This window comes from Cnephaeus nilssonii (assembly GCF_951640355.1).
Source record: "Cnephaeus nilssonii genome assembly, chromosome: 5".
Classification (NCBI taxonomy): domain Eukaryota; kingdom Metazoa; phylum Chordata; class Mammalia; order Chiroptera; family Vespertilionidae; genus Cnephaeus; species Cnephaeus nilssonii.
Window position 1 is genome coordinate 24310690 of NC_137076.1, and position 15666 is coordinate 24326355.

General features: G+C 41.1%; 1 pseudogene across 1 annotated transcript; it reads left to right on the forward strand.

The window, feature by feature from the left end:
* Positions 1–6416: 6416 nt before the first annotated feature.
* LOC307100549 (heterogeneous nuclear ribonucleoprotein K-like) lies at positions 6417–9170 on the forward strand (annotated as a pseudogene). The gene is made up of 3 exons: positions 6417–6560; positions 6606–6959; positions 8269–9170. The product of its transcript is annotated as a heterogeneous nuclear ribonucleoprotein K-like (transcript).
* Positions 9171–15666: the final 6496 nt, after the last annotated feature.

A 15666-nucleotide genomic window follows, 5' to 3' on the forward strand; every position in this document is an offset into this window, starting at 1 on the left:
CCCGCCTGCCCCGCCCCGCCCCACCCACCACTGCTGCTGCTACCACCACTGCTGAGGCCGCCATGGCCGCATGCGCCGCAGCCACTGCTGTGTGCCCTGCCCGCTGCTGCTGCTGCCACCGCCACCACCACTACCGCCGCGCACACTGCCCGCCCTGCCCCGCCGGTGCAGCTCACGCAGCCGCCTTGCTTTCCGCTTTCTTCAGTCTTCACTCCTCCCTCCCTTAGCATATGCAAATTAACTGCCATCTTTGTTGGGTTAATTTGCATACTCGCTCTGATTGGTTGTGGGCGTAGTGAAGGTATGGTCAATTAGCATTTTTCTCTTTTATTAGTGTAGATTAGTGTAGATACTAAAGGCCCGGTGCATGAAATTCATGCATGGGGGGGGGATCCCCTCAGCCCAGCCTGCACCCTCTCCAATCCGGGACCCCTCGGGGGATGTCTGGCTGCCAGTTTAGGCCTGATCCCCAGGAGTCGGATATTCCTCTCACAATCCGGGATCACTGGCTCCTTACTACTCACCTGCTTGCCTGCCTAATTGCCCCTAACTGCCCCCTTGCCAGCCTGGTCGCCACTTACTGCCCCCTCACCAGCCTGGTCGCCCCACAGAGCCTGCTGCTCAGTTGTTTAGTCGCCCCTCACTTACCCCCCTGCCAGCCTGGTCACCCCATGCAGTCTGATGCTTGGTCATTTGGTTGCCCCTCACTAACCCTCCTGCTGGTCTGGTCACCCCACACAGCCTGTTCAGTTGTCCATTTGGTTGCGATGGTTGCTTAGGCTTTTATATTATATAGATAGATATGTAATATATATACTTATCTGAGCTATCAGTAGGACATCTCCTAGGGACTCCAGGTCTGTGAGAGGGCACAGGCTGGACTGAGGGACCCCTCCCACCAGTGCATGAATTTTCATTCACTGTCCCTCTAGTCCTATATAATAAAGAGGTGATATGCAAATTGACCATCACTCCAACACACAAGATTGCTGCCTCCATGTGATCAAAGATGGCCACCCCCATGTGGACACAAGATGGCCGCCACAGATGGCCTGCAGGGGAGGGCAGTTAGGGACAATCGGGCCAGCAGGGGATCAGTTAGGCGTCGATCAGGCTGGCAAGGGAGTGGGTAGGGGGTGATCAGGCTGGCAGGCAGAAGCGGTTAGGGGTAATTAGGCAGGCAGGCAGGCGAGCGGTTGGGAGCCAGCAGTCCTGGATTGTGAGAGGGATCCCAGCTTGGAGAGGGTGCAGGGGCTGGTAAAGTGTTACAGGAATGTATAGCCATTATGTTATACACCTGATATTAATATGAGATAAATATGATATTAAATTTCAGCTACAATTTAATAAAAAGAAAGAAAATGTAATGCTTTATTCCTAAAAATGATTACCACCATACCCTTTGCTAGTGGAAAGCCTGGGCTTGATGTTGATAAAAATGCCATTTCTGTGAAGTGCAATAAAGAGAAGTAAAATAAAATGAGGTGTGCCTGTACTTCTAATGGCCTGGAGGACTTTTGGATGATATGGCCCCATAGACTTTTCATTTTTGGTGATGGAATCAGAAGGAAAAACTTCCAGTTCTTCACCATGTTTTTATGCACTGAAACCTCATGCAGATGTGACCCTCCGTCCAAGGCAGTGCTGTAAATGGGAGGTAAAAGAAAGGAAATGAAAGATACTTTTTTTCTCATGAGCAATTGATGATTTTAAACTAACATATATGTTTTATATTATATATATTTTTATTGATAGAGAAAGGGAGAGGGAGAGAGAGAAACATCAGTATACATACAGAGTGAGACAGAGAAACATCAATGTTAGAGAGAAACATTTATCAGCTGCTTCCTGTACATGCCCCAACCAGGGATCAAATCCACAACTTGGGTGGGTATGTGCTGTGACCAGGAATTGAACCCATTGTATTTCGTGTACGGGAGGATGCTCCAACCACCTGAGCCACACCAGCCAGGGCTAAACTAATATATATTTTTTTATTTGTATAGCATTTTTGTTCTTTCCCAACAACCCTGTACCCTGCCATTAAAGAAAAATAAGATATAATGTGATCACTGTAAAAGTGTGTGAATGATTTCCATGTGCTTATGATGCATTTAACTTATGAGAAAGTAGGAAGAGAGTATATTTCTGATTATCTATTATAGAATAAATGTTTGGAAATGACAGAGTCATACATAAACTTTCTATACATGAAGTATAGATGTCCAGGGCTGTCTGTCTCACGCATCCTGCTATACACACATGTTGGATGCTTTAGGACTCAGTGGCCTTTGAAGATGTGGCTGTGACTTACACCCTGGAGGAATGGGCTTTACTGAAACCTTCACAGAAGGAACTCTACAGAGATGTGATTTAGGAAACATTTAGGAACCAGATCTTAGTAGATAAGGATGATAACCAACCTTCAACTTGTCGATTAGGGGACAGGTGTTGCTAGCTTGTCAACATTGTTCTAACATGAATAATTTGGAAGGGAGGCCATTGTTAAATAAACTGGGCATTGTGACAACCACTCATGACCCTATAATCTGATGATTTTTTAATACTTTTTACAACTTTGGATTAGTTTTTGTTGGTCTGCATTTTAGGGGAAAAATGGGGAAATCCTGACATTGGAGATCAGTATAAAAGCCAAGGGAGAAAACTCAGGTGAGTCACTCTCACAATGGAAAGCACAGGCTTACGTGGGACTCTTGGGATGCAACAAAAATTTAAAAAGCAGCAACAGCCCTCGCCGGTGTTGCTCAGTGGATAGAATGTCGGTCTGCGGACTAAAGGGTCCCAGGTTCGATTCTGGCCAAGGGCACATGCCCGGGTTGCAGGCTCGATTCTCCCCAGTGTGGGGTGTGCAGGAGGCAGCCAACCAATGATTCTCTATCATCATTGATGTTTTCATCTCTCTCCCCCTCTCCCTTCCTCTTTGAAATCAATAAAAAAAAAATTAAAAAAATAAAAATAAAAAGCAGCAACAAAACATACCCCTTCTTTAAATGTATTACTTCTCAAAACATTTTTACCAAATTACTTCTATATAAAATATAGACGTTCAGTGTTTGCAAACAGGAGAAATAAACCTTATATGTAAATGTTGCCGTACTGATAAAAACAAGGTTGAAGTTATTTACAGAACATTCAATATGTTCAATTTCAAACAATTTAGACACCACAAAAAAACTTATTTTTGGTATAAACCATAAAAATGTAGTTTGACTATTTTACTAATAAATGCAAAATGGTTAATAAATCATTCATGTGCATCTTGATTTTTGCAGATGTCATACGATGGACAAAATCTGTGGAAGGAGAGAGGGTAGTCAATGTGGAGAAAACTTCAGCCTTATACCAAATCTCAGTCTGAACAAGAAGACTCATTTTGGAATACAACCATGGGAACCGGGTGTGTGGGAAAGTCTTCATGCAGCACTCATCTCGTAACTGGCACATCAGATGTCATAGTGGACACAAGTCATCTGGGTATCTGACCAATGAAGACAGGCCATATAAATGTAAGATCTGTGGGAAAGCCTTCAGATATTCAACTTCACTTCACATACATGAAAGAACTCACATTGGACAGAAACCCTATCATTGTAAACAATGTGGAAAAGCCTATAGATACCATGAAACTCTGAAAACACAAGAGCGAACTCACACCTGTGAGAAACCCTATGAATGTCAACAATGTGGTAAAGCATTCAGTTCGCACAGTCATCTTCGAAGACATAAGAGACATCACACAGGAGAGAAACTCCCACCAAAAACTGAAATAAATGTAAGTCACATGAGAAAGCTTAATGAAAATTAAGTATGTATAAAGTTCCTGAAAACTTTTTTTAAGTATATTTTATTGATCTTTTAAATATATTTTATTGATTTTTAAAATATATTTTATATATTTTATTGAGAGGAAGGGAGAGGGATAGAGGGTTAGAAACATTGATGAGAGAGAAACATTGATCAGCTGCCTCCTGCACACTCCCCACTGGGGATGTGCCCGCAACCAAGGTACATGCCCTTGACCGGAATTGAACCTGGGACCCTTGAGTCCACAGGCCGACGCTCCATCCACTGAGCTAAACAGGCCAGGGCTCCTGAAAACTTTTGATATGAGAGTGTTGTTACTAAAGTTTATCAAGGCCATTTCTGAAAGTATATTATCAAAAATGTCTATTTCTACCAATTACTTTCAAAAAGGAAGATTGAGGTAAGATCAGTTTGAGTCATCCTTCAACAATAATACAAACGTTTAATAGGCAGTGATATTTGTAACATGGTTAAATTTTCCTTTCTATTTTGAAGCCTGTTGGATCCAGGGGTGAATTAAAGTATATTTATAATATGCAAATAGGTTTAACTTTTTGATAATGCTTTCTTTGTGTTATGGAGCCATTGAAAAATACAGTGTGGTGTTAGTTAGAATTTTCCTACAGGTCTTGTGACAGTTCCAGAATATCTTATTGTATATGTTTTGTTTTTCTCTCTAATGAAGCTCTTTTTTAGAGTGAGAGGTATAAGAGACTTTTCCAATTTTCCATTACTATTAAACACCTGGAATAAATTTTCATGTATGGCAAGTTTATAAAAATGGTGCTAAAGAATATAGTTTTATGTACATTTTTATATTTGTGCCTTCCCATTTTGTCTTTTCTTATAACTGTATTTGGTGAATAGACTTTGACTTAGGAAGAGAGACCTGTCATAGAATAAAACTAGAGTTGGAGCTGTCCACCTTATGGGTCATGTTAGGAACCAGGTTTCCCAGCCCTCACCCCCTTTATGGTTCCATGGTAGAGGTCACAAATAGCCTGACTTGAAAGGTGGAAGAAAAGAAGGCATCAGGCAGATTTTGGAGCCAACATACAGGGCGAGAGAGAGATAAATACAAGATTTGCACTAACTCCCAGCCTGGCCGATGTGGCTCAGTGGTTGAGCGTCGACCTATGAACCAGGAGGTCATGCTTCTATTCCTGGCCAGAGCACATGCCTGGATTGTGGGCTCAATTGCCAATGGGGGCCTGCAGGAGGGGACCGCCCAATGATGTTTCTATATCTTCCCCTACTCTCCTCTCTGAAATAAAAAATATATTTTTTAAAAGACCCATTGGTTTGTATTTTTCTGTAAGCCCCCATGTATCCACTAGGAAACTGATTCACACTTTCCTGTGTGGGAATATTCTCTGATTCCCCTCTTCTCTAGATTGTAAGTCTAAAAGGTCTAATATGTGTAAGAAACAGCTTAGTGTGTTAGTATGTATTCCTGATTCTCTATGACATCTGCATTGCTGCATTCTAAATTAATGATATGGTTGTTTTCTTCTTACCTGCATTGTATACTGGCCTCCTTGACCTGGTCCTTTCATGTGAGAATCAGCACCTTCCTCATGTCAGAAAAACTGAGAGTCCCCTGCGACTTGTAGCTGGATGTAATCCCTCAGCATGTTTGCAGTGATGTCTGATTGTATGATTAAATGTATGTGCATTTGTCTATCAAAGGATCGCTTCTACCATTTTATAAAAATATTTTATTAACTTTTACTAAGTCATCTAATACTAATTTTTTTCACATACTGACAATTGTGGATTTTCAGATAAACATTGTTTTCTATATTTCATCATACATTATGAATCAATATTATGTACATATAAGTTTAGATCTTTTTCCTGCAGCCAATTTATATATTTTTATTTGTTTATAGTTACTTTTTGGGGGGTCATGAAACTCATTTATTTATTTTTAATACCAGAAACCCCAATCATGGTTTTTGTCAGTGTCCTGCTGCTGGTGACCTGCAGGATGGCACCTGTAGTCCCAATAGAGAGGTATAATGAATTCTAATAAGAATGACCACAGCCCTGGCCGGGTAGCTCAGTTGGTTAGAGCATTGTCCTGATATACCAGGTTTGCGGGTGTGATTCTCAGTCAGAGCACATACGAGATTCGACCAATGAGTGCATAAATAAGTGGAACAACAAATGTTTTCTCTCCCTCTCTCTAAAAGCTATATATAAAAGCTTAAGTCACCATTATGACAGAACGACCAGAATGACTGGTCGGCCAGTCGCTAAGATTTGCACTGACCACCAAAGGGCAGACGCTCAACGCAGAAGCTGCCTCCTGGTGGTCAGTGCGCTCCCACAGCCAACCTCCTGCGGCCGGCCAATCTCCTACAGTCCAGGCCGGCAACCTCCCGCGGGCCCTCCCCCTGGCTGGCCAGCAACCTCCTGCGGTCCTTCTCTCCCCCCCCCCCCCCCCGCTCCCCCACGAGCCCTGATAGCCGGCCAGGCCCCAGAAACCTACCCCTGCACGAATTCGTGTACCAGGCCTCTAGTAAAAAAATAATAAAAACCAATGACCACAAAACTTAATGTATTATGAGTATAACAATAATGGAAAAATGATTGGAAAAGGAGGCAAGAATATCACAGCTCTCTGAACAGACTACAATGCCAGTGTTTCAGTCCCAGAAAGCAGTGACCCCAAACACATACTAAAACAATTGGAGAAATTCTAAAGAAAATCATCCCGGCCTTGGAAAAGGGCCTGCAGTTGCTATGACCCACTGCAACCAGATAGCTCCCACTAGAATCTGATGCTGTGGAATTCTTAAACTACCAGCACTATCAAGGAAGCAACTCTGACTGTGACTTGAGACTGTTGATTCATCAGAGTCTGGCAAGAGGACTTATTGGGGTTAAAGGGGCTAAAATCAAAGAACTTTGGGAGAACACTCAGAGAACAATGAAGCTTTTTCAGGAATGCTGAAATAATTCCATTAACAGAGTCATTCTTATTGAAGGAAAAACTGATAGATAATCCTTGATCTTGTATCAGAATCTCCCATCAAAAGACATGCACAGCCTTATGATGCCAATTTTTATAATGAAACCTATGATTATGGTGGCTCTACAATGGTGTTTGATGATCGCTTGTTCATCCTGTGGGATTTCCATGCAGGGAAGAGGCGTTTTTGTTGTTGTTGTTTTGACTCCATCTTCTTTTATTTATTTACTAGAGATCCGGTGCATGAAAATTCATGCACTCAGGGGGTTCCTCAGCCTGGCCTGAACCCTCTCACAGTCTGGGACCCCTCAGGGGATGTCCACCTGCCAGCTTAGGCCCACTCCCCGGGGGATAGGGCCTAAGCTGGCAGTCAGGATTCCTTGGGGGATGTCCGACTGCGGGCCTAAGCCACAGTCAGATATCCTAAGCCACAGTCAGATATCTTTAGCACTGCCATGGAGGTGGGAGAGGCTCCTGCCACTGCCACTGAGCTCGCAGCAATCAGCCCAGCTTGAGCATCTGCCCCTGGTGGTCAGTGAGTTGTCTGCCCCCTGGTGGTCAGTGAGCATCATAGCGACTGGCCGTTCCTAGTTGTTCCACCTTTGGGGCCAATTTGCATATTACCCTTTTATTATATAGGATTTTTTGAATAATTCTTTATTGTTGAAAGTATCACATATGTCCCCTTTTCTCCCCCTTTGGTCCTCTCCAGCCTGTCCTCACCCCAGGCCCTCACTGCCCCATTGTCTATGTCCATGGATCATGCACATATGCAAACAAGGTCTTTGGTTGATTACCACCCTCCCCCTACCTTCTCTCTGATATTCTATACTCTATTCCATGCTTCCAAGTTCTGGATCCACTCCATCAGTTTGTTAACTTAGATTCCACATATGAGTGAGATCATGTGATACTTATCTATCACTGACTGACTTATTTCACTTAGCAAGATACTCTCCAGGCCCCTCCATGCTGTCTCAAAGGATAAGATATTCTCCTTTTTTACGGCTGCATAGTGTTCTATGATATAAATGTACCACAGCTTTCTTATCCACTCATCTACTGATGGGTACTTGGGCTGTTTCCAGATCTTAGCTATTATAAATTGTGCTGCTATGAACATAGGGGTGCATTCATTTTTTCTGATTGATGTTATGGGTGTCTTAGGATATATTCCTAGAAGCGGGATTACTGGGTTGAATGGCAGGTCCATATTTAATTTTTGAGGAAATTCCATACTGTTTTCCATAATGGTTGCACCAGCCTGCATTCCCACCAGCAGTGTACTAGGGTTCCCTTTTCTCCACATCCTCGCCAGCACTTGTCATTTGTTGATTTGTTGATGGTACCCATTATGACAGGTGTAGCTAAATGACCTCATTGTCATTTTAATTTGCATCTCTGATGATCAGTGACTTTGAGCATTTTTTTCCTGTCTCTTGGCCATCTGTATGTCAACTTCGGAGAAGTAAAAGAGGTGGTTTTGACAGAATGCCTCCCGGTTCAGATAGGCATCCAATGCCTCCATCTAGAAGAGATTATGATATGAGCCCTCGTGACAACTTCCTCCCCCTCCTCCTGGCCAAGGTGGTGGGCCTCGGAGCAGAGCATGGAACCTTCCTCTTCCTCCGTCACCTCCTAGAGGAGGAGGTCTAATGGCCTCTGACAGAAGAGGGAGACCTGGACACTGTGATGGCATGGTTGGTTTCGGTGCCAATGAAACTTGGGACTCTGCAGTAGATACATGGAGCCCTTCAGAATGGCAGATGGCAGGAACCACAGGGTGGCTCTGGATATGATTAGTCCTATGCAGGGGGTCGTGGCTCCTTTGGTGATCTTGGTGGGCCTATTATTACTACACAGCCACTATTCCCAAAGATTTGGGTGGATCCTTGGGAAAGGTGGTCAGAGGGTTAAACAAATTCATCATGAGTCAGAAGCTTTGATCAAAATCTGCGGGGGCCTGATGCGGCGGGGGCCAGACATGGCGGGGATCTCCCTTTTCCGCGTCCTGCGCGGAAAGAGAGATGAACGAACCGGTTCTAAATGGAGGCGGCCAGGGATTGAGAAAATAATAGAAATAAAGAAAACAAGACGCAGAAATAGATTCATGAAGCTGGGAGCCTGGGTGGACCTTTCTGTGCCTGGCTGAGGCCACAGAACCGACCCAGACTGCAAAGCTGAGGCTTTATTTATAATCAGGGACAAACAAGGCAATTGACAATGTTCTTGTAAGTTTCACTTTTTTGGCAGCACTTGCTGCCCCTCCCACAGCCCACTAGCTACCCAGGAAAGATCTAGGGATCAGTTACAGGATCAAGCTTAATTATGCTTAGAGGACTGTGCCCTTCCAAGCTTGGGACTTGTTTGTGACTTTGCCAGCAGGTCAGTCCGAGGCTTAACCCTATAACCGCTTCCTACAAAAATCGATGAACCTTGGCCCTGGCAGTTAGCGTAGTTGGTTAGAGCACCATCCCAATACATCAAGGTTGTGGGTTCAAACCCTGGTCAGGGCACATACAAGAATCAACCAATGAATGCATAAATAAGTGGAACAACAAATCAATTTTTATTTCTATAAATCAATAAAATTCTTCAAAATTGATGAGCCTTTAGAAGGGTTTGGAAATTAGATTATTTCCATTACAGAAACACAAGATACAGAACGCACAGTGTTTGCTGGAAAAAAAATCCAAAAAACATGTAAAGCAGTGTACTGGAAAATTTTTCTAAGACTAGTGAAAAACTGAAGGAGATTTGCTTTTTTAAAATCTGCTTCTTTTAAAAATGCCAACAATCCTCTGCTTCGTAGGTGTTCTGCATTTGAGGTCTAGTGAAATCTTTGCTGTTCATCACATGTCATGTTTTATTTCCTTACAAACAGGGTGAGGGGCATGCGAAAACTAATGCTGAAATATTAAAACAGCAGCAGAATGAGTGAATTTTATTTTTTGTCCATTGTTTGTGGTTAAAAAGGAACCCCCCCCAACCCCAACCCTGTAGTTGTTGTGAACACTTTTCTTTATGATCACTGTGTCATTTGGGGGTGGGGGTAAAAGCAGCTGTCGTCAATATGTCCCTGAAATCTATTCCAGAGCCCTATGCAGAATATAATGCTCTTTGGAAAGAAAAATTTTATGATTTAAAAAATAAATTTAGCGATCCTAGAAAAAAAACAACAAGGCACTTCTTACAGGTATAGAGAAGGTGTTTGAAGAAATAATGGTAGAAAACTTCCCTAATCTGGTAAAGGAAAAAGTCACATAAGTTCAGGAGGCACAGAGAACCCAAAACAAGAAGAGCCCAAACAGACCCATGCCCAGACACATGATAATAAAATGCCAAAAATTAAAGACAAAGAAAGAATCTTAAAGGCAGCAAGAGAAAAGTAAACTGTTACCTATAAAGGAGTTCCCATAAGACTGACACCTGATTTCTCATCAGAAACTCACAGGCCAGAAGGGAATGGCATGAAGTACTCAAGGTAATGGAAAGCCAGGATCTGAGACCAAGATTACTATATCCAACAAAGCTATCATTCAAAATAGACGGTCAAATAAAGAGCTTCCCAGACCAAAATAAAAAGGCTAAAGGTGTGAATCACCACCAAGCCAGCATTACAAGAAATGCTAAAGGGATTGCTGAGAAGAAAAACCTAGGCAAACAGAATTAAAATGGCTATAAATAAGTACCTAATAATAACTCTAAATGTAAATGGATTAAATGTTCCAATCAAAAGGTGTAGGGTAGCTGAATGGATACAAAAACATGACCCAACTATATGCTGTCTACAAGAGACCCACCTCAGAACAAAAGACACATACAGGATGAGAGGGAAGGGGTGGAAAAAAGTTTTCATGCAAATGAAAAAGAAAAAAAAAAGCTGGGGTAGCAATACTCATATCTGACAAAATAGACTTTAAAATGAAGGCCATCACAGGAGACAACAAAGGTCACTATATATCCTAAAGGTATCGATCCAACAAGAGGATATAACCCTGGTAAACATTTATGCACCCAATATAGCTGCACCTAAATATATAAAAGAAACTTGTAGAGGACTTTAACGGAGAGATTGACAAAAACACAGCCATACTAGGGGACTTTAATACCCCTCTGACCTTCCTGTACAGATCTCCATACAAAATCTTAACAAGGGAACAGAGACTCTAAAGGACACACTGGATCGGATGGATTTGGTAGACATTTATGGAACATTTCAGCCCAATGCAGCAGAATATACATTCTTCTCAAGTGCACATGGATCATTTACAAAAGTATGGAGTTTCCTAAAAAAATTAAAAATGGAACTCTCATTTGACCCAATAATCTCACTTCTAGGAATACTAGTATATTCCAAGAAATCAGAAACACCAATCAGAAAGGATATATGCACCCCTATGTTCATAGCAGCACAATTTACAATAGCTAAAGTTGGAAACAGCCTAAGTGCCCATCAGCAGATGAGTGGATTAGAAAACTGTGGTACATCTACACAACACAATGGAATACTACACTGCAGTAAAAAAAGAAGGAACTCTTTATCATTTGCAACAGCATAGATGGACCTGAAGAGCATCATGCTAAGCGAAATAAGCCAGTCAGAGGAAGATAAATATCACATCTCACTCATTTGTGGAATATAATGAACATCATAAACTGATGAACAAAAATAGAGCCAGAGGAAAATAATATTTTAGAATATAATAGAAGTAATCTTGTTATTTGCAGATTTTTAATATTTCCTACAACTCTTATGATATCATACTATGTTAGTACAGTTTTGGTAATATTATTATACTTAAAATCCTTCTATTCTTGAAATATTAATGTTTGTTGCATGTAATATTATTATATGTAAGATCATTTTTCTTGAATATTTGGTGTTTGTTTCATGTAACATTATCATATTTAAAATAGTTTTTCTTGAGATATTAATGTTTATTGCATGTAACAGTATTTTATTTAAGATAGTTTTTCTTGAGATATTAAGGTTTGTTGCATGTAACATTATTATATTTAAAATCGTTTTTCTTAAAATAGAAAAAAATTGAAAAAATAAAAGAGGAAAAAAAACTAACATCACAGACTGGCATTGCTCAGTGGTTAGAGCTTTGTCCCATGACCCGAAGGGGCTCAGGTTTGATTTTCAGTCAAGGGAGTATACATGGATTGCAGGTTGCATACCTGTGCAGGAGGAAACCAATCAATGTGTCTCTCTCATTCACATTGATGTTTCTCTCTCTCCTTCCCTCTCTTCCACTCTGTAAAAAACAATGGAAAAAAACTGGATTAATAAAACAAAAAAAATCAATAAACTTATTCTCAGGTGATAATTAAAATAACAATGATATTTTTAGAAGAAAAGAAAAAAAATTTATTTGAGACAAATTGAAGACATGCCTGAAAATAAGTTCCCAATGGATTGAGAAAATGGTCCAGAGATGGGCAGTTTTGCAGTTGTTTCTTTTTATGCATTTTGAATAAAAGGGAACATAAAGATTATATGAAATCCATTGCTGGTAGGAGGTTAAGAAGGTTGGAAAAAGCAATATAGGGATATCTCTGATTGATTCAAATGTTAACATTTATAGATAATAGGGATGGTATACAGGCAACAAAATCACGTGCTCATTCTGAGGGGTCTGGAATCTCAAAGGTGTATTAAAGCTCTTTCATGCCCTAGCTTGTCTGGCACTGGCCTGTGAACTGAAGTGTCCTCAGTTTGATTCCAATCAAGGATCACATGCCAGGGTGAGGGCTCAATCCCCAGTGCAGGAGGCAGCCAATCTACCTCATCATTGATGTTTCTGTCTCTCCCTCTCTGAAATCAATGAATATCTATCTATCTATCTATCTATCTATCTATCTATCTATCTATCTATCTATACACATATCACATATATACATATATATTTTAATGTGTTAACCTAGATGCATTAGAATATGGGACAGGGCATACTTTAGGCAAAGATAAACCTTTTATTAAGGAAGATATAGGCCTGAGGTGTGACCATGCACTATGACATGCCCAGTTAGGAATTTATGATCAGATCACGTGAGCTTACATCCAGTCACTGAGCTTCTCAGATTTACTACATAGCCCTTTTGAATTTACACACATCACCTGTTAATTTAACTGGGGGGGGGGGGGGGGGGTCCTAATGAGAGCTTAGTCCCTTTTCAATTACTGGTTTCCCCTCAGAATATGGTTCCTACTTTCCTGTATTGTTTCATGGCTTATATTTTTGTTGCAAAGTAGACATTTAAGGTAATATAAAATGTAGTGATTCTAAGTACTGGTCACCTATCTTCTGGAGATTTTTATTATTTGCTTAATCATTTGTTCGGTGGCTGCCTGGATTACCTTAGTAAGTCTATTTCCTCCACACACACCAAAACTTCAAGGGACAGTGGTATTTGCAGGGCTCTCTTCCTCTTTCTTGGACCATACCTAGTAGTTAAACTCCACTAATGGAACCTGGGACCCTTCAGTCTCCAGGCAAACACTCTATCCACTGAGCTACACCGGCCAGGGAATGTTGTTTTATATTGTTTTTAGTATTTATACATACTGTTTCAAGAGTGGTTATGAGTTTCCACAAATGCAGTTACACCACCATCAAGACAGAAGACATTCCATCAACCCAAAGGAATAGAATCATGGTGCCTATTTATACTGAATCTACCTTTAAAGACAGGTCTGTTCTTCTACCTTTACCTTTCTCAGAATGTCATCAAGGTGGATTACCATTTTGAATTTTTAGTCCTGTTTAGAAATTGTGACACCACATTTGTAATAGTACATAATTATATAAGCCTAGCAGGTTCTTCTGTGGTTAAAGTTTTTAACATTCCACAGTAGAGGAATGACTTTAAAATGGAGAGATTCCTTTATTATAAGTTATGTAAATTTGGGTAAGATTGCTGCTTAATGTTCTTCATTTACAAGATGAGAGCAATGAGGGGGCAAGAGATCACACCAGATAACAGGAATTATAAAATCACATCAGCTCTACACACTAAGAAAACATAAATTAGCATTGAAAAAGCAAAGGGGCCAAGTCTGGATGTCCATGGGTCTTCAATGAAATAGAAGCCATCACTTTGCACCCCATGTTTCATCTCCTGGGGGTGGAAACATGGAAATGGTCCCTGCAAACAGCAAAAAAATAGCATGGAAGGCTTGGTGCCTTCCCCGGATACAAAAAACTTCCAGCTACTCCTCTTATCAAAGGCACAGAAAAGGTCCCAGTTTCATGATATCAAATCTACCTGCTTTGCTGATACTGTCGTTTTGCAGTTCACCTCAATTTTTTCTTAGATAATCATCCTCTAAACGGCAATAACTTTCTGCCATCTTAACCAGGAACCCACCTTGGACTTGCACAGGAATCACTCTACTCACAGAAAACCCATGATGGGCTACAACCGTGCAGATGACCAGAACTTTCTTCAACATAAAGTAACTCAAAGGTTTCGTAAGGTACACAAATTGCTCACTCAGTTTGAATACAGCAAAATGATATGCCATTTCAAGTGAATTTCAAATTATTTCCATTGCTATTAAATAGAAAATCAGTACCAAAAAGTATTATGTCCTAAAGCAGTGAGAAGTCCCTCATGTCACATACCCATGTCCACATTCTTAATCAAAGAGCACATGCTCAGAAACTTACAACCATATCCTTACCTTTATGGAAAACCATTGCTGTCAATCCCAGGAAGACAGAACTTTGGGTAATGTTATCCATTGTTTAAATCCACATTCAAGCAGATCCATGACTATTTAAGACTAGAGGCCTGTTGCACGATATTCATGCAAGAATAGGCCTTCCTTCCCCTGGCTTAACTCCCAGCCACCCGGGAGCCAGCAAGTCCTCGCTCCCAGCTGAAGCACTGCTCCTATAGCTCCCTCCACTGCTCCCTCCCCTTCATAGCAGGTGTCCCGCCCCTCCCAGCTGCTTCATGCCTGCATTTGCAGATTAACCATCTTTGTCAGGTTAATTTGCATACTCACTCCTGATTGGCTTTCAGTGTCGCAGAGGTACGGTCAATTTACACGTTTGTCTATTATTAGGTAAGATGTTTTAGGTGGAGGAAAAATGACCTAAGATGATTTCCCCATTCACTGAGGCCCATACCCCCTGTAATGAATATATATAATCCACCCAGTTCCCGATTATCTTGCCTGTCCATGTTTCCTTACCTTCAACACTTTTATTTTGTTAGAATCGAAAGCTTTCTCATTGAACCATCACTCTTTTCCCACAAAAACATAATCACCAGGAGTGCAAGGACTTTTTTATTTCATGCCTATATATCACAGCCTAGAGTGTCTTGGATAGGGACCAAGTCTGGATTTCTTTGGATCTTCAATGAAATAAAAGACAGCACCTTTTATCCCATATTTCATAACATCTCTTGTGCTAAATTGGGTATGTTTTCCATTTAAACTACCTGGCCTGAGTAGGACGTTGTAAATTAACATTAAGATCATACTATTGCCCTGGTCAGGTAGGTCAGTTGGTTAGAGTGCCATCCCCAAAAGCCAAGGTTGCAGGTTCAGTCCTGGCCCAGGGCACACACAAGAATCAACCAATGAATGCATAAATAAGTGGAATAACTCACTGGTTTTTCTCTCTTCCTCTCTCATTTTTTTTTATTTTGTTTTCCCTCACCTGAGGATATTTTTATCTCTAATTTTCAGACAAATTGGAAGGAACGGAGGTTAAAGTGTGTGAGAGAAACATCAATGTGAGAGAAATATCAATTAGTAGCCTCTTGCACTTGCCCCACCAGGGGTCAGGGATGTAACCTGCAACCAAGATATGTGCCCTTGACCAGGAATTTACTGCAAACAT